The sequence below is a fragment of the Bombyx mandarina genome, chromosome 03 (genome assembly GCF_030267445.1).
Source record: "Bombyx mandarina strain Sakado chromosome 03, ASM3026744v2".
NCBI lineage: Eukaryota > Metazoa > Arthropoda > Insecta > Lepidoptera > Bombycidae > Bombyx > Bombyx mandarina.
The window spans coordinates 15,081,271-15,101,486 of NC_143210.1; positions in this window are offsets into that span (position 1 = coordinate 15,081,271).

Sequence of the window (20,216 nt, forward strand, 5' to 3'; positions counted from 1 at the left end):
CAGTTATTTCTTAAAAATAAGTTAGTAAGGACACAGTAATAAAAGAAAACAACAGCTTAGCTATCCAAAACGGAACCAACACAATCAGAACTATCCGGAAATACGTAAACCTTATTAATCAGCTCTTGTTTCAATCAACATGATTCTGTCTCTCACTTGCTGGGACCCGATTTATGGTAACACAATGTTTCGCTGTAATTACATCCGTCAAACCAGCCGTGAAGGAGCTACTGAACATAACTGAGCGTGTATTACCTGTATTACATATAACATACACACTGCAATAGCACTGAGAGCTGAGGTGATTTTCGTGTGGGCTATTCGATTGTTACACTAAGATCATAATTATTACTAATGTATTACAATCATATAGTAAAGACAAAAATCTCTTCAGCTGCCGTCGGAGATGTCTACAATGCAAGAGACTTACTACTAAGGACTACTTTCAAACCTCATTTGAAGAAAAGTATATTTTTCCACTCGGGGAGCACCTTGGAAGCTCAGTTTACATTTTGTTTTAATGGAGCTGTCTATAACTTTTGTTAGTGCAAACGAAATACTTACCGTGCTGAGGCGAGCCATCGAGTTCCAATGGTAACACCCATAAACGGATTACAAAGAAGACACACAGATTTATCTTCAGTCTACCAATCTCTCAACTCAATAAAACTGAAAACCACCGTAAGAACCGGACAAATGACAGCGTTTGTAATGTGGATAACCTCGACCGCTCTGATGACAAATCATAATGTCTCTTATGTATTCTGTTTTAGGTTTAAATTAGCTTTAAAATTAAAATTTACCCCAGATTGATTTTTGGATTGATGGTTAATAAATAAGACTAGTACTGGTCTAATCTTATTTACTTTTTATCAATCATTTGTTTGTTACATACATATAATTTTGTTTTTTATGCTACAATTCACAAATACTAAAACTCCTAGCGTTATTATGTTTCCCTGTGTATATTTTTAATTCAATGTTAGTTTTGTAAATTTATATATACGTTTTTATATTTAAAATTAGTTTATATTCTCGTTTCCAATCTTCTATTTGTCAATTTTATTTTCGTCTTCATGTAGTTTCCCGCGCATTGTTAATAACCTTCGTAATGATCCGTCGTATTATTTTGTGTTATTCCTTTTCGTATGTTGGGACTCCTCGTCGTGGTTCTATAATGCATGTGGATGTCGACCGTCGTCTCGCTGCTGTTTAGCACGCGACAGGTTCCAAGGTCAGTGCGCGCCGGCTCCAGTGTCAGTAGGGGGACCGATGGGCGACCGGTGCTGGTTTTGTTTTCATCATTTAGCGTCTGTGAATTAAAATATATTGTTTTTGCTTATTTATTATTGTTTTTGTTTAAATATTATTATATTATTTAAAAATGCAACCGTAAGGCTTACGGAACTTTAAGGAACTCTAATATCATATATGTGTGTAGTTTCGTGCTTTATAGAGGTTCTTAGTGTTCGTGATCATCAAAGTCCACCACCAAAACTCAAATGCCTTTTATGTTGGTAACGCATAAAATATTTCCGTTTGTATATTCGTGTTCTATTGAGTTCATTGTGGCTTATCTACGAAGTAGCACACGCGACAGAACCACTGATGCCATCTCCACTCTGCTTTCTGACAATCAGTTTACTTAATACTCAGGTATCGGTAGCAGCGGAGCAAGCCTCCCGATGAAGAAGCTGAAGCATTTTATTAAATAACTCTGGCGGCCATTAAGCTGCTGTTAAGTAAAGTGTTGCTATTCGCTAAAATATTAAAAATACACAATAAAACTCTGGTCATAAAAGTCCTATTAAAATGGATATAAAAATGCAGTAAAAGCTCCGAAATGTTAAAGTTAAGCCCTCCGCCATTAAACCGAGCCCTTCATGACGAATGATAAGGTCGGGCGGTGCGTGCGGCCCGCTTCACGTGACAATCACAAAATATTATTATATATTTGGGCTAAGTAGCTCCGGACCGTATGGTATGACAACGTGAGACACTAAGTCGAACTACATAATTACCACGTCCGAACAAGAACGGATCACTAGTATCCCGTGCGGGCTCACAGGAGCGCATGCTTTCCAGAACTCCATACAGATTCTATATTGCGACACTATTACTTTTTGTCGTTGTGGTTGTGGAAGTCGCCATGGACACGTGCTAAGGATTTTATTTAGATATCATCGTAGTAAGCCCCAGCAACATCCGACGCGAGCACACCGTAGGACCAGGGGCACTTGATCGTTTTGCAGTAGAAATACGCAACATTATTCCCGTATCTATTTGAAATTGATTCTCAATATCATTTTGATGTAACTATCGAGCTCGAGTTCATTGTAATATAGTCTTTATTTAATTTGGATCAATTGATCATTATGTTTTTTTTTTGGTAAATAAATTTGTTACATTATCCAAAGTCGGTTTTCCGCGTGACCACAAGAACCGCGTTACCTAGTAGTTATTATAGAACCATCGAGACTTGTATAATAAGTGGGATAAACTTGAAGCGAAGCCGCCAAGAAGTGACAGTATTATCACAAGTTCACTCTTGGACTAATACCACACACATAGTCGCAAAGTGATCCAGCCACCTAGTCAACAGTGCGAGTGCTCATCACTAAGCGCGGCGCAAGTAATGTAATGACCATTGCTGGTGTTTGTTGTTGTTGTAAACTCAAAGAATCTGACGCTTCATTAAGCGAAGCCCGCACTTTCTACAAGTGACACATCAATAGTTCTCCTGTCGCAAACAAACTCTACTTATCTTATTTTCAAAGAGCTATTGATAAAAACTCTTTTTGTGTTCAAATTACTCAAATTGGCCTTTGTAACGTTTTTATGAGACACAAAGAGCGAGGTGGGCACACTCAATATTTCGGCACAACACAGTTAAGTGTAATTTCAATTGTCGTATTCATGGCGAGTCTCCTTTCGGCATAAATATTCAATGTACTGAGCCCCCCTCGCCCTGCAGCTCTCTCTCCCCCTCTAAAAAGGGGGAGCCGTGATTCCGAATCTGTGACAATTTTGTTTTTTGCATGACAAAGTGATATCGAGTCGAGTACTTTGAGTTTTGAATTACGTACGTTTTTCTTTGTGATGTACATAATCTGTGCTCTGAAAATGCTTAGAAATGTAAAAGAGGTTAGATTCAAGAGACGAAAGAGTTGTTATACAATGTTTATTAAGGTCCGCAAAGGAGTCGTGTTTTGGGGGCCATTAGTGGATAAGAAAGCATGCCATTAAGAGCTTATACTCATGTTATATGGATATATGGATAACGCCCTTGGGTTTTATGGGTGGGTAATAATTTCAAAATAATAGTGAGAAATATATTGATAAAACATCATTTCCATAGAGATTCTATTTGGCACGCAACGACGCTCCGTTTCAATGCACTTCCGTCGTTGGATGTGACAGCTCGGTTATAGCTCGTAATAAAACATGAATTGCAATAAAAACTGGCATAACTCAAAAATACTGTAGCGGCGTAGCGGTGGCGCGTAGTACATCTACAGGCGTAGCGGGTCTACGGTAGTCCATAGCCGGAAGCGGAAGTCGTTAGCCGCCGCCCGAGCGGCGCGCCCTCTGGCCGAATGTTAAATTTAACGCAAAATGCGTTTGGCTGTGATAACTAGAAGCACCGACACGATTTACATTATGACGTGTGAGTCTGGGTTGTTCTCAATAGATATAGAGCCTGCTATAGTATGATAATAGGTCTTTATCTATAAATTTACGGTTTTACAATAAACTAGTATTGTAAAATAAATTATTTTTGATAATCATAAGCGGTTATCATGTTGGTTAAACCTGGGTTCAGCCCCTAGGGAATGCCCCTGGCCAAAGCTTACCCCTGTAAAATCTTGATCACTATTTGGTGGTCTAGTGCCAGTATAAATCCTCGTAGCTTCATTGGAACAGATATTTACTGTAAGGAATGGACACAATGACGGAGAATTGCTCGTCTCTGGCGTTCCAGTACAAAAACGCTCAACCTCATGCGGCACAACAGTCGGTCTCCGAGCAACAAGAGTCAGGGTTGCAAGCTTTGCATCATCCACCCCACTCACCATACCATACACCGACAAACATCTACTTCTTCTAAAGTTTGAACAACTTCTTGGCAGGGAAAAAATTCAATTCGCGAGAGGTAATACAAAATACTATTGAAGAGTTTATTGGATCCCGTACACCTGACTTCTTATCGGTGTTCGGTGTTAAATGGTAATCGTAACGCATAAACATCACGACTTATTGATCTTCAACGAACAATGACAAGGACGAAGTCCACCCGATCTCCATCGCGTTTGCACAGCAACACTACCAAGGGCCGAGTGTATTACTATTAAAGTTTTCAAACCACATCGTACGCAGTTCCTATCGGTGTGGGATAGTTGAATAGAATGGCAAACAACTTATATTCAGAAACGCACTATGAAGGGGTGCGACGGATCCTACTCTCTTGGCGAATCGTGCGATGGCAAGGATCATATAAGACGTCTGCAGCAATTTATGTTTGTATTCAAATGTATATTAATTACAATTAGATCCCACAATGACCCCCGTTCAATTTGCTATTGAGACGTAATAAAACGCGTTACATTTGTCCCAGATAAAAGTTGTTTGTGTGCAGTCGAAGAGGCGGAGGGTGAGTGAGGATCTTCCATTACATCCATCGTTGTCGAATTGCATTCAGTTCCTTAAATCTTAAAATAGAAGTGTAAGCACCACGGTATCCACCACAGTCAATCACCGCAGTGGCCTACCAGCAAAGTGGGGTCGACCACAAAACGCCAGCAGGAATACAGCAGTGATGAGCATATTAGTGGAAACACGAGTGCCGCATGACGCCATTACATTACGCACGCTATCGAAAGAATGGGTTTGTTGCTGAACGTAAATAAAATTAGAGAAAAATCCTTTTATTTTCTTGCGATCATTTAATTTTGAAGCAGGTGAATGTCGACCGGAGTCAACAGCGTCTGCATAAAATGCCGTGTCCAAATTACCTGGTTATCTAATTTTACGTACAATGTAATAGAAAACTAGTATATCCTATTACTCGAGAGATATGTGTGTGTGTGTTGTAGTTCTAGGGTACCCCGCTGGTACATAGGGCCCTCACAAGTTGTCTCCACTTTACCCTGTCTTGCGCTTGCTCCTTGACATCACTCCAGGTCACGTTGGCAGTCCTCATCTCACTCTCTACGGTGCGTCGCCAAGTGTGTACAGGGCGACCAGGTCTTCTCCTGCCAAGCGGTTGCCACTCAAACGCGATTGATGCTGCGTTGACTCCGCTGCGCCGTAGAGTGTGTCCTATCCAACGCCATTTCCGATGAGCAATGTCTTGCGCGATTTGATTTTGGTCACATTCAGTCCATTAGAGATAGTGACTGGCCAGAATATGCAGAGTATCGACCTCAAGCACTTATTTACAAATACCTGCAGTCGGTTCGTGAGTGTCTTGGTCACTCTCCAGGTCTCACATCCGAACAGGAGAACACTCTTGACAATGGAGTCGAACAGGGTCAGCTTGATCCGACGGGTCATGACACTTGACTCCCAGACTGGTTTCAACTGCGCGAAAGTACCCCTGGCTTTCCTATTTCGTATCTCTATATCTTCGTCCGAACTACCCTGATTTGATATGGAACTCCCCAGATATGTAAACTTCTGTGCTGACTTCAACACACAGTCTTGAAGCTTTAGGGGAGTAGTATTTTTCGACTATTTTGACTATTTTTGACATGTCGACGGTTTTGTTGGTGTTGATACGCAAGCCTATTTTCTCCGCAAACATACGGAGGTCCTCAAATTTTGCTTGCATTTGATCCAAAGTCGGCGTCATCAAGACTATGTCGTCTGCATAGTCAAGGTCTTCTAAGATATTTTCGCTCCATTCAATGCCCCGCGGTGTCGTCACCACTTCCCACATTATGTCATCCAGTAACATAATGAATAGTCACGGAGACAGGAGACAGCCCTGCTTAACACCCGCTGTCATCTCAATAGGGGCTCCCAGAACTTGGTCATGCACGACTCCACATGTACTACCTCTGTATAAGGCCTGGATTATACCGATGATTTTATTTAGTATACCTCTTTGTTTTAAGCAGGTCCACATTTTGCTCCACTGTACAGTGTCAAACGCTTTCTCAAAGTCCACAAACGTAAGAATTATTTCGAGAGATATAAGAACTTAAAACTATTACAATATATATATATATATATATATATATATATATATATATATATATATATATACAAAAACTTAACAGACAATATTTGTACGAACAAAGATTACATCCGCCCTTAACGACCTTTTTTAATTTACTGCTAATTAAGGACACATACACAACGTTATCTTGACGCGCGCGCGTCTATTTTCGAGGGCATGGTTGACCCTTATCTCTGATGACCATGTTTGTGTATGCTCGCCCTTAGAATCGCGCAGCAGAAACACTAGTTTCCTAGTTGCATTATGTTAGTTTTGAGAAGTAAAAATTACAAAGTAGATGAAATAGTTATTGTACTACTTTTATGTATGTTCTCAAAAAGTTCCCGTTGGGGATAAATAGCGGCTTACTGTGCACCCGGCATTATGATAAGCAATGGTAACCATTACCATAAACCATATTATTATCTTATCTGTACTGTTTTCCCAGTATTGAATTTTTTTAATTAATATTTGTCTGATGTATGGTGTAGTTGCAATCGTCACTTGTGTCAATGCAAATGTAAATTTTACGTAACGTACGTTTGGAAATCAATCATGTGAAAGCTAGCTGCGAACAAGCTTAATGAATTTGAACCACCAACATCAAATCTTCAGCTTAATAAGCCCCGATGTTAGAACAATCGCATCCGTCTCGCATCTCAACGAGACTGTAGATTCCGACGCGGTGTCGTCGCGGCGACGTCCACGGATCAAAGCTCAGCTAAATTATATTAATTAGATCTCGGTCCGTTTGCTCAAAACACCCTCCTCCCGATATCCTCCTCAGTCTCCTCTCATGCTCATCTCGTTATTTCAACGACAACACTGAATGTTGTAATTCGAAATGCCCAGTGGAGAGTCTTTGAAGCTGAAGCTCTATTGTTTTTATCGAATATATTTTATAATATAATTGGGAGCCCAGCAGCCCGTAGCCGTTTAATAATTTACACAAATTAAATTTTTATGTCTATTTAATTTATTCGTTTTCTATTAAAACATTTTAGAAGGGATTTTTCTAGTATTTGTGTTTATGCTCGGTTAACTGGTTACCGCGGAGCATAGTCGTGACAACGTGATTGCCGTCCGCCGGCCCAGGTTTGGCCTCATTTGATAATAGCATTTAACTATTTTTAGAATTTGTGTCTTCGGATATCTAAAACACAGAACAAAATCCGAGCTAGGGCCCGTTGAGTGTCAACATGTATATAGACGTCAGGGCAGCAACAACTCGCAGTCAGGTCCACTCTTATGAGTTTTAACTCGTATTCGTTAGTACAAAAGTTTTTCCAACAGGTTTTACAAAAGGTTTAAATTACCATGTTCTCTGTGTACACTCTATAATGCAGTTTCCATGAAGGGCTCGGCGTGAAGCTCGTCGTGATTGTGATGCAGGTCGCGCCGCGTAACGCCCCGACGCCCAGTATCGACGTGCACATACAAACTGAGAACGTTCGCAGATAATACGATTTGTGCATTTTTCTTTTGTTTCAATGATTTTGAAGTTGGTCTCGTTATTTCTATGCTATTACCATTCCCAAAAAATATAACAATTTAGGAAAATTTATAACTACAGATAAAAGTAATGACGAATGGTGAAAGCTGAATACTGAAGAAACGCAGAGGACAAAGTGGAGTGGAAAAAATAAAAAAGATAAAGAGAGCTGATCCCATGACCACTAGCGGTGGGATGTCGTCTGAAGGATATCTCTGTGGCTTAGGCATCACGCGAGTCCTGCCAGCAGGTCGTCAAACAGCACGCACGCGCGATGAATATGTAATAACTTTGATGTGGACACAACGGGCAACGTATAAATAAGTTTAATTTCATTATTTTTATATGTCTATCGTACACATTCTGATTTTTTTTTAATTTTCGCAGCATGTTTGTAACAGGGAAACGAGCGAGGGGCCCATGGACACCTGGAGATAAATGATGGTAAAGATGATGGTAAAGCTCTAGCCGCGTCTCGGCTTACCGTGAATATTCATCTTTTTCCAATCACTTCTGTAACGATCAGTATGTTGAACTCCATGTAGATATTTCACACAGAGTTTAAGCGTCTATTAATAATAATAATAATAATAATAATAAGCCTTTTATTTCCCATCACCTAAATATTACATGTAAATATTCTCAACCATATATAACTCCCACATTCAGATCCAATTACATTGCCGTTCAATTTTCCTCGACAGGAACCCCTATTTGGGTATAGGCCTCCTCCAGCTTAATCCAATTTTCTCTGTTCCCAGCCTGCCTCATCCACTCCTTCCCAGCGGTGACTATGATATCATCACTCCATCGTTTCATAGGTCGTCCTTTCCTTCTTTTCCCATTAGGCCCTTTCCATTTTGTCACTTCAATTGTCCATCGTTTGTCACTGTAGCGTGCTACGTGGCCAGCCCATCGCCACTTTAATCTTTTACTGAAGTTTAGGACATCAATTAATTTTGTCTTTTTTCGTATAAATTCACTTCTTACTTTATCTTTTATTTTTATTTTTAGAATGCTTCTTTCCATCGCTTTCTGGCAATTAACCATGTTTGTTTTTATGGTGGTGTTGAAAGTCCACGATTGGCAACCATATGTGAGAGTTGGTAAGATGCATGTATCCATAACTGTTTTCTTCAGGTGGAGTGGATAGTCTCCTTTCATTATCTCTTTGAGTGACCAATATTTTTTCCAACTCATATTTATTCTACGTTGTACCTCTTCTTCTTCGCTTCTGTCTTCAAATGATATTTCTTTTCCTAGATATATGTATTTGTTTACGAATTCTAATGTTTTTCCTTCAAGTTTTATTGGATGTTTGACGCTGTTTGTCATTACTTTTGTTTTGTCTTTATTCATTAATAGGCCTACTCTTTTACTTTGTACATTTAGTTGGTTTATCATTTTTTCTAGTTTTCTACTGTTATCAGCTAAGAGGACTATATCATCTGCAAATCTGAGGTGACTCAAGTATTGGTTACATATTTTAAGGCCTTCGTTTTTCCATTTCAGCTCTTCAAAAATGTTATGCAGCACTGCTATAAAGATCTTCGGGGAAAGTGGGTCTCCTTGTCTCACTCCTCTTAGAATAGGTATTTCAGGTCCTCGGTTCTCTAGTTTCACACAACTGGTGCTCTTGTCGTAAATGTTCTTCAAGACATTTTTGTACTTGTCGTGGACCTGACATTTGTCCAGTGCCTCCCAGATGGCGTCATGTGAGATCGTATCAAATGCCTTAGCGTAATCGATAAAACCTATATATATTGGTCTGTTGAACTCCTTGTACTTTTCTATTATTTGCTCCATTACATGAATATGGTCTAATGTTGAAAAACCTGACCGGAACCCCGCTTGTTCTTTTGGTTGTAGGTTTTCAATTTTGCTACTAATTCTGCTTAATAGTATAGAGGTAAAAAGTTTATATATGCTCTGGAGAAGGCTAATTGGTCGGTAGTTGCCTATATCTCGAGGGTCACCTTTTTTATATATCAAAATGATATCTGCTTTCTTCCACTGTTCTGGTATTAATCCCGTGCTTAGAATTTTGGTAAACAAGCATGAAAGTGAACGCGCTAATAAAGTAGTCCCAAATATTAAAGCTTCATTGGATATACCGTCTGGCCCTGGGCTTTTTTCTGACTTAAATTTTTTAATATGCTGTATTACTTCCTTCGTGTTGATCTCTACAGGCTCGTCTTTTACGTCTTTACACTCTATGAAATGTTTACTTTTACTTATACTAGTTTTATACTTGCTATTATATAGCGCTTTGTAGAACTCTGTAGCACTATCTATAATATATTTTCTAGTGTTAGGTCTTGTACTCCTCGACTTTAAATTTTGTATCCAACTTTTGTGAGTATTTAATTGTCTATATGCTCTTTTTGTGCTCCTGTACTGTTTTATGTTTGTTTCTATTATCTGTTTTCTGTAGTTTGCATAGTCTTGTTTAACGGCTTTATTAGTTTTTTTGAATAGCATACTTAGCTCTGCCTTCATTTCCGAAGTTTTTTGTTTTATTTTCAATAGTGTCGAGCGTCTGGTCATTAGTTTTATTGTTGATTGTGTAAGAATTTTGTTTGAATTACTTTGTTCCTCTTTGTGTTCGTTTGTTGATATGCTTTTTTTAATGACGTGTTCTATTTTGTTGTATAGGGTCTGGACATCGTCGTCTTCAAAAGGTTCAAGTTCTTTTATGTTGTTTTCCAAATTTCTAGTGTACATCATTATTTCTTTTTCAGTTTTGAATATATTTGGGGATGATTTGAACGATATCCTACATTTTTTAGTATTTTGTAAAGAATAAGTTGCTCTAACCAGTCTGTGATCGGAACTATACCCTAAGCCGTGCAGTACTTCTATTTTCCTTATACTTTTGGGCTGGTTTGATAGGATATAGTCTAATTCATTCTTTACTTTTCCATTTGGTGATTTCCAAGTCCATTTTCGATTTTGTCTCATTTTAAAATACGTATTCATAATCGACAGTTTGTGTTTGAAGGCAAATTCTATGAGCTTTTCACCTCTTTCGTTTCTTTTTCCATAACCAAATTTACCTAGAATCTTATCTTCTTTTGTTTTAGCTATCCCTACTTTGGCATTGAAGTCTCCCATTAACAGTACATCTCCGCTAGTCTGCGCTTGCGCTTCTTGCAGTGATTCGTAAAATTTTTCCATTTCTTCTTTAGAAGCCTTTTCAGTTGGTGCATACACTTGAATTATTGATATTATCTTTTTGTTGAACTCAAGTTGAAGTATTGCAACTCTTTCAGATAAGCCTGAGAAGCTTAATATATTGTTTTTGTATTCTTTTTTTATCAAAAATCCTACTCCATGCAGGCCAGGTGTTTCTCCTTTGAAGCAGAATATAATATAATACCTATACCTATAAGCCTATAGACCTATAAGCGTCTATTAGCTGTCTCTAATGGTCTAATAGTCTGAATGTTGGAGGGAAATATATATCTATAACAATTTAAAAAATGAATCAAATGAACTCGGTGTGGGTTCAACTTATATATTTTTCATAGGAAAGCGGTTCTTTATTTCAATCGAATAAGTCGGGTAGGCGTAGATTGTGCCCGGAGACGTGAGACGAATGTGAACCCGCGTCGCACGCCTCACGCCCTACGCCTCACGCGGCTCTCTATACAGTTTCATGAATTCTTCAGAGGAACAGTTCTGTCATTTTACATTAAATCTGAACTATAGAGAATAGTTAGTGCAACCAAACATTGTTTTATTAAAAACCGTCACGCTTCATTTGGTGTGCTTCATTTGTAATCATATTATATGTATTATAGTATTATTGATGTTATTCGACTTTATTGCTACACTCTGCATGTATTGCTGTTATAGACATATTTTATGTCTTACTTTATATTTTCAAAGGTTGAATCATTAAATAATATATTGGAATATATTTAGAGAGCTTGTAAAACAAACATCCAATAATTATTGTAATCAGAAAGCAATTACAAACTAGGATTAGTATTAACGAATCGATAGGAGTTGAATACACGTTACATACATATGGAAGTGGACGAGTATTCTAGACAACGCAATACTTGCGAAATACCACATCGACTATATATATTGATCTAGACTTTAACATATCTCGACCAAATTTTTCAATCTTTATTATGTCCTTCCAATAGGTTTTCCGATCATTTGAAAAACTTCGGCACCGAAAAACAGCTTTAAATACCCTTATACCTAATTTTTTAAAATATTGTGATCGCGATTTGAAGCCATTGAAATCGTAAGAAACACATATTGAGGTCGTAAGTAATCAAGTCCACGAGCACGATGTAGCGCTCCTGTTGACGGAGAGCATCGCGTGAACGACCTGGTACTGCTAGTAAATAACGTTTTACGACCATGTGCTCATTGAATTTTCTTGCAATCTAATTGTGTTTATTCTGCCTTTCATCTACATTTATCTCCTCATGCATAATGTATGAAGTCAACCAACCGAACTCCACAACAAGTACACGTACAGATGAACATTGCTAATACAAACTCTAAGTAAATAGTCACACAAATCAGAGAGTCAAGCATGTTTGTGTGTAAGACCAGACCTGTCAGGTCATTATTAGCTTAAATCAGAGCTTAGTGCCTTAGAATAGAAGCCTAGCTTAGCCTAGAGCTTAAAATGTCAACAATCTAAATATTATTATTTTTCAAGTTTATTTTTGCGACTCTTGGATTTGCCTTTACTGCCTGCCTTTACGACTGCCTTTTAATTCCTCATAAAAGAGATCCGCTTTGATTATCGATAATCCTCTTCTGACGGATCGTTGGGAACCTCTAAATCCACGGAAGGATTTTGGAAAATCGGTTTTCTTTGTGATTTGTACCATATGATTGTGGGAGACAATGACCATTGGGAGTGCTCTACAAATTGTTTGAAGTATTCCCGTCATCTCTTTGTTACTGTTGCACCACTCTGCACCATAACAGACACTAACATTATGATAGATTGATTTCAGACATATTTTTAGCCAGGTACCACCGGGCTTTGAAATGAACCCTTGGCCCTTTTTCACGCTTGTTTACTTAGTTTTTTTGTGCCCTGTTATCGATCTGATCTCAAGATCCGAAGGGAGCGAAGCCAAGTGCGTGATGTCCCCTTAAACACTGCGTCCAAGAATCCAAGTCTTGCGCTTAATACCATAACCTGAGACTCGGAAAGACGTCAGACTGATGAAGTCGTCGGCAAAACTATCAGCCATCACTGCTGACAGCCCGTCGGACCCACTGAGCGATGTCACAGAGCAGAACCAGTCTGCTGGCTGCACGCGATACACTGGCTGCTGAGAGATCGGAGTGCGACTTATACCTCTACAATCGTTGTATATTGTCGAGAACGTCAGGGACTACAGGCACTGAAGCTGGGTATAACCTTCTTTGGAGAGTTAGGAGAGTTAATTCTATGATTTTTATATTTTCCACCTTCCTCGAGTAAAGGCCTTCGAATGACCAACGAAAACTAATGTTCTCTATTCTGGACCTCCTGTATCCAGTTTGAGCCCGTTGTCCGTGTGATATCGTCCTGCCATCTTGTGTCTAGGACCTATCTCTGTATCGCTGCCCCCCGGGACCACTCCATGAACTAGCTTTTTCTTCATACATCTTTCATCTTGTAATCTCGCCCGCCCATTTTAATTTAAGTTTTTGGGCATAGTTTTAGAGCGGCGTTATCTTTTGAGATATTTCGTATTTTTGTGTCTTTATTTTTATTTTTATTAATGTTCAACATACTGCGTTCTAAGACTCGTCGGCAGCTGGCGATATTGTTCCTAGTTCTTGATCAGCGTAGGTTAGGCATGGTAGAAGACTCGTGTTCATTGCTATTTATTGCTATAGTATTTTTAGTTGTGAGCAGCTTAATAATCATCAATAAATGTACATTTATAAGACTCGGAGCTAGATTCTCAAACAGGTCGACAACGCTCATGCTGTAACTTGCTGACCTCAAGTACTCACGTTACTATTAAACTGTGAGCAACATTATACAAAACTATCAGTATATTTAATATCTTTACATTTCAAAATAAACAAGTCTTAGTGGCCTGTAAGACCCCCGCTGTATTCGTATCGAGCGACGGGACTGTGTCGAGGTTCACATCCTGTAGCTGGTACCAACTTCTCAAAAGAATACGTACACACGTCTCACATCTACACGAACAACTTGCATGACGACATAGCTTTGTTAAACTTTAAAATGAAATTATATTATTCAGTTGCTTTGTTTAATGTTTCTAGTACGATCCTTCGCCCAATTGTTTATTAGAATTTATTTTCCATATGAAATTTTAGCATGTGAATAGCTTAATTGAAATAGTAAACCAGTTAGAAGTGAGAGAGCTGAGAGCTACCAGCCTACCTAAACATTTCTTGTGAACGTCTCCCACACTCGATATAATCAAAGGGCTGCCCCTCCACAGTAGCAGTAAGCAGACCGACTTTCTCCAAGGGTTGGCGACGCACGCCTCTCGAATATTAATCCGGTCATAGTGCAGGATGTTTGTAATTGATGTCGGCTAAATGAGGAACTGCGGTGCAATTCTGGAAAATCCGCTAAGCGCTCGGTTCGCACGCATATTCGTTCGTACAAAAATTACATGTCAAAAGCTGTACATTGCGGATTCCTGGCTGAGACAGCGTGAGTTTGTTCTGCAGAATGACAGACGGAGCCCCATATGATGAATATTTAGATTTATTGACACCCCACATATATGAATCGGACGCAGAGTTAATCCGGCCGACCGTAATGTGAGCCCGGAATACGTTATCAGGTTATTTAGGTACAAGAAAGGGGAAGATGTGTCGAACTTTTTGTTTGCATCAGATCATTAGTTAGGTTGTGTAGAGACAATGATCAAGGATGTAGTTATAAACAATTGCTCTACAGTTAGTTATAACATAGTGAACTTCATGTGACATTTAGAAATTCGTAAATTTACTGACAGAATTTTTAGAAAGTCTTTATAGCAGATGAGTGCTTGACTACAGCGTGACGTGCGCGGACCTCCATCGCGAACGTAGAGCTTCTGTAGAGCTTTCTAATATATTATAATATTTGAGATGAACTTTCTAGTGATCTTGCTAGTTCTACTTTTCCATTATTATTTTTTTTTCACTATTGTCTATTTGCTACGCAGGTAAACAGTAAGCAGTAGCCACAAATACGCACACTGTGTTATTCTGCTGCGCTGTGCTCGGTCGCGGAGTGCAGTGGACGTCGCCGATGTACAATCCTCTGATATCTAAATTGTATAATAAATCTTCCGCTTTCGACTATTTCATCTCTGCTTATCTTCGAATCTTACTTACCAACCTCAAACTCTTCTCACGTCATACAATCTCATTTCAAAAGCCAAATCGTGAAACTAAATACGAACTCAGTAATGTGGAGTCGTTTTAAAGTCGTTCCTTGTGTCGGGAGGGTGGACGAATCAATTTCCCGCCGGATTTATCACAGTCGTTGTCTCTTACCATCCGCCACTCAAAACGTTTTATAGTATCGGTAAGCTTAGTGCGAGTGCGAGTGCGAGTGGGAACTGACTGACCGTTGATTGCTTTGTGCTTGTTATTTACATTTGACTAGTTGATAAGAAATAAACATTAAAAAAATAGTTTACATCCATTTTTCTATCCATTCCGTCCATTTCCCGTATCCTCGAAGGGGTATTCTGGTTTCACCTTAACTGATGAGCAAGTTCAAAAGGCTCAGCCTATGAGACTAGCTAACATCTGTCCTAGCAAGAGCAGTTCTTCAGTGAATCTACCACCGGTTCGGAATCGCGATCCACTGAAAGTATCCGTCGAGAAACTTGTCTTACGGGTCTTATGAGAGCTGTGTCTCATGGACCAAGCTGCGTGTCAAGCTCTCGGTACTTGGAATACCTAAAAGTACGGAGAGTGGATCGAGTGGAACCCATAGAATATGTGTCATAAGTAATGGAGAGTGATGGCGCTAGTTCTATATATGGAATATAGTTTACCGATCTACGATAAGATGGTCATCTACCACCATACCACTACATTATACCATATATTACCATTATACCATACCACATTCGCCACATTCGCCAGATTCTAGAACAAAGTTATGACGCTGTTTTCAGATAGTTGTTACGAAGGTCTAAACTCTTTACATACGGTGACGCTCCGCTGGCTATCCTGCAAAAACGACTTCATTTGAATGGATTAAATGGTGCTAATGTGGGTGCGGGCCGCGCGAGCGAGGTATACTTAGGTACCCTTGCACAGGTCATGACCGTAGGTAGGTACATGTTCTGTAGAAAGTCACCTTGCTACGGGGAGACAATGAACTTCGTTTGTGGCTCGACCACGAATTGATTTTATATGAGGATACAATGTCAGCATCTGTTGAGAGTTAATCCGTATACGGAACTTTTACGACCCAGAGTATTGCTTGACAAAACAGAGTGATGAGAGGATGGTGTTCCCGCTACTAGTATGGGGAGGGACACTGGGAGGCGTCCCCTTTTGAAGTTTACCGTTTAGTTTTTCGTGGGGTTGACATATATGCACCCCTTGTGGAATCACAGTCTGATGGTGGTGGTTGCAGCCTAGAATTTGAGATGAAATTATGAAACATATCATAATTTGTTTCGAATGAACCTAGTTTGCGGAAAGAAGCCCACAAAAACACCTTTTAAAGCTCAAGCTGGTGCATTCACAAAACGTGACACAGATACTTCACAGAAGGGCTGGAGCAGCGCGCGAGTGTCTCTCGCGAGTGATGCGTTACTACAATGCACTTGGACGTGTAAAGAACGCCGCACACACTCGACCTCGGAGACGATGTCCACAACTATTTACACACGTACCATATACAACTAGTGAATGTTGAACGTGTGTCCATTGTCGATTGATTCACTGATTAGATGGAACGAGTCGTGTGCCATTTGTCTCGTCGTCCTCGTATGGTACATACTATACAATAAAAAATATAATATATAGTAAATATAATAATAAAACCTTTTCTAAAGTGTCCAAAATATCGAAATATAATTTAAATAAAAAAAACGTATTCATAGTGTTATTTATCGTATTGTGATATTGAGATAAATCCCAATGATCGGCCCGGGTCGGTTCCACGTCCTGTGTAATCTCGCCGCCGCAATAAAATCATGCTCAAACAGATGATTCAAACAGTAGAAATACTACAATTTCAATACGAATGGGATCATGTTGGCATTCACGATATTAAAATTTGTATCTCCCATATCCTCTCCATACACCACTAAATACTACACCTCTTTTCAATTTAAGTCAAGATTTAAAATTCAAAGTCAAAGTCAACATTTAAAATTAAAACGAGGGCAGAATATTTTCATGAATGAGCCGCGCCGCTCTTCGCTTTTTTAAAAGTCCTTGTTTGTTGCACTCGCAAGCGCTTAGCGCCCCGCACACGAGCTTTCATCGCAGATGTCGTGCCGCCAACTTTACCTTACAAACCGAAACCAGTCGCTTTGTTTAGTCACATTCGGTGGGTTAATGGGGGAGATTAGTGCCCCTATTTGGAATTAGTCCGTGTTCGCCAAAGTGTATATACCACATATAGTCTACCAATCATACTAAACTAAAGCACCGAGAAACTACTGTAATATAAACACAATCAGAAGATATAAGTGCATATTATACATTAGGAAGTTTATTTGATTAGGGTGGATCTCTTCCAGATATATGGATTATTCTCGAAAGTTTTTTTTATTGCTTGGATTGAATGGGCGAGCTTACAGCCCACCTTCAAACCGAAACGCATTATTCCTTCACGGCAGAGATATGGAGGGCGGTGGTACCTACCCACTTAAGCTCAGTATTTACGCAAATTATAATTTTGCGAGCTTAATTATTGTTACACCGTGTTATTCCTTCATCGTGGAAGTAATTCACAAACATTTACTAAATACGGATCATTGCAAGAATTGGAACCGATCTTTGGGATTAGAACACCGGCACTGTCGTAACGCTCGGCACGGATGAACCGGGCGTCCCATCATATAGGTCACGTTTACTTTAAATACTAAATATTGTAATTTTCTTGCTGTAGGGTAGTCCACACTCCGGGGCGAGCGCAAGGCAGTTCCGCGTGTGAGGCCCGAGGGCAGGATTGAACTAAAATAAAACTCAACTGTTCGAAAACTTATGTAATTATTTATTATGTCGCGCACGCCGTGACGCGTGTAAATGCGACTGCATCCAGTGCAGTGGAGCCTCGCGCTGCACTAATTTAGTCGTTTTAATGAGTTTGAGCTCCAATATGAACACATCGGTGTGACGTGGACCCGCGCGCCGTCCCGACCGGATTCCGTTTGTACGTTTCAGCTCAACTAGAACTTTGTCAAACAGGCTAATTTGCCTTTTACGTCGTTTTAAGTGGAAAACTACATGCTATTCACATTCACTTTGATATATATTGATTTATTTTAAAACATATTTAAGTCTAAGTCTGATCTGATCTGGACTGAAGTCACGAGCTCTCACCACTACTGCACACGTGTCTACTGCAAATTAGTAATTATTATGTGAATACGTCTCTAAGACGAAACCAATTAAACTATGTATCTTGCACGCCATCTCTCAGCCCCTCCACGTTAGCCCGGCAGCCTCGTAGAAAGTGATTATTCTGCACAGTATTCCTGCAGTTGGCATGATTGTTAATGGTACTTATCCCAACAGCGTGCCGCTCCTCTGATTAAAAAATATTCCTCCTGAAAAAACATTTCCTTCAAGATATTTGAATCGATGTTGGAGCTTCTCGAGCTGCTTTAATCGTTAGTACTAGTTAGCCCTCGTGAGTACAACTATCAGTCGGAGCCGCCTCACTCGGAGTCACTCTCCTGAATAATAGACCTCGTACATGGCATAAACAGTGCAGTAACTTGTTTACGACACTACTACACTAAAACGTAAATGCCGCGACCTACTTTGAGATATCAGTTCTAAGTCTCAGTTTGTACAGTGCCACGGGTCCCCCACCCTTCAAACTGAAATAACCAAAATAAATTAAAAGGAAACTTTAGCCTTTTGCAGTTTTCTATGTCTTAGGCGGAAATAATTTCCTTTTATTTATGAGACACGATATTAAATTAGCTAGTAAAGTGAAATGTTCTGGTTTACATATTTAAATTCACAAAAAACAATAAACTACTGTATTTATCGTCACAAGTCTTCGCTACGAAATATTGCATCGATTATTAGTGCTTATCATACCGTTTATCCGTATATCTGGTGCATAAGCTTAGCAATCACTTAGTTCTCAGTCTCGGTCGGTTCACAACTCTGTTAATAGACCGCCCTGCGACGCTTTACACTGTAAATGTACTGCATTTTCAACTTTATCATTAATTACATCACATTTTAGATAGTACGTATTTAGAGTTTATGTAGAAACATAATGGTTATGAGGTGTAGTCTAGTGCGAAGCCTTTAGTTAGTTGTGGCGTAGTGGCAGTTTGTACGAGTATTGTACCGCCGCTGTTGATCGTTAAAACTCAGCCGAAAATTAGAAAATTACCTTTAAAACTTAAACGGAATAAAAATAGCATCGACAACTCGATAAAATATTTTTAAGGAAATAATTTAAAATACAAACCAACTGAAATATCTAATATCAAAAAATCGTTTACTTCTGTATGTTATTTTGGACATTTCAAAAGAATCGCTCATTACATTAATTTGTTCCAGTAGTGCCATGTCTATAATAATATCAACTTTAAGCTATTCGCCTATATAACTAGTCAGGTCATAAGTATTGTCACACAGTAAAAACTTTTCTTTTAGAATGCTGGCCACAAAAAAGTTTATTGAATTCGAATTTCGAATTGTTCATGAAAATAAAAATGTATACTTTTAGAATTTTCACTCATTTTTAAATATGGAGTGGACGCTTAAAGAAGACCGTGTTGCAGTTATTGCGTTGCATCGTTGCAGTTACGCGCCAATTCAAATTTTTAACATACTGAAAAATTTGAATATAACCAAAAGATTCGTTTATCGTACCATCAAACGATACAATGAAGACTCTAGTGTAGATGACAGGTCAAGAAGTGGTCGCCCTCGGTCTGTTAGGACTCCAGCAGTAATAAAAGCTGTGAAGGCGCGAATTCAAAGAAATCCCAAACGTAAGCAGAAACTGTTGCCCCTTCAGATGGGGTTAAGCAGAACCACGGTGAAAAGGGTGTTAAATGAAGACTTAGGGCTTCGGGCATGTCGAAGAAAAACAGGACATCGTTTGAATGCTCGTCTAATGGACCTGAGACTGAAGAGATGCCGCGCTTTGTTGAAGCGGTACGCGGGAAAAAAATATCGGGAAATTCTTTTTTCGGATGAAAAAATTTTTACCGTAGAAGAGAGCTACAACAAACAAAATGATAAGGTGTACGCACACAGTAGTGAAGAAGCGAGCAACCGTATTCCGCGTGTCCAACGAGGTCATTTTCCATCCTCGCTCATGGTATGGTTAGG